The sequence below is a fragment of the Sceloporus undulatus genome, chromosome 3, assembly GCF_019175285.1.
Source record: "Sceloporus undulatus isolate JIND9_A2432 ecotype Alabama chromosome 3, SceUnd_v1.1, whole genome shotgun sequence".
Taxonomy (NCBI): Eukaryota; Metazoa; Chordata; class Lepidosauria; order Squamata; family Phrynosomatidae; genus Sceloporus; species Sceloporus undulatus.
The window spans coordinates 235,940,505-235,941,400 of record NC_056524.1 but is presented as its reverse complement, the minus strand read 5'-3'; positions in this window follow the sequence as shown (position 1 = coordinate 235,941,400).

Sequence of the window (896 nt, the reverse complement as noted above, 5' to 3'; positions counted from 1 at the left end):
AGTCTGGTGCTATGCGTCCAGTACGTAAAGATGGCGGCGCCCATGTGGAAGGGGCGCCGCCATCTTGTACGTACTGTATACGTATTAGGGTTAGGGGGTGCGGAAGCACCGCCCCTTCCAACCCTGTACGTATACAGTACGTACTATATGGCGGTGTGTATCCCACCAAAGGCTTCTTAGCATTGTACAATAAAATTCTCGCAAGAAGAGTTTCTTCAGCCTGTTACAGACCGCCAAAATAAGCTGCTTCGGGTCTCTTTGGAGGTATGCTGTTTAATGATGCATGCGTCCTGAGAATCCGGAAGCTGCACCAGCTGACTCCGATGCTTAGGACTGGAGTGTGGCTTTGGCGCGACCTCCGGACTCTTGAACCCATGCATCATTTAAATAGCATACCTCCAAAGAGACCCGAGCAACTTTATTTTGGCAGTCTGTAACGGCCTTCATTTCAGGGAACTAACTTGTCTTAGCATTGTTTTCCACACTTCCCTTGGGCATTGCCTCATATATTGATAAAGTGTTACTTAGTATTGTAAAACATTGCTTAAGCATTGCTTCAGTGAAAGGCTGTATAGTGTAGTGGCGTGAGTGCTGAACTAGGACTCCATACCCAGGGTGTATCTTCTACAGCCATAAAATGGGCAAGTCACATTCTCTCAACCTAAGTGTAAGGCAATGGCAAATTTCCTTTGAATAACCTTCCAAGAAAACCCTGTGTAGGGTAATCAGAAATTGGAGTCAGCTTGAAGGAAAATAATATTACATCAGTGCTTATTACTATACTTTCTTAAGCATTGTTTTAAATAATGTTTTCACACATCAAGACTACGAATCAGTTACCTAACAACCGATCATTTCACGAAGCTCTTTGAGGTCTATAACTGGGCCACAATTTG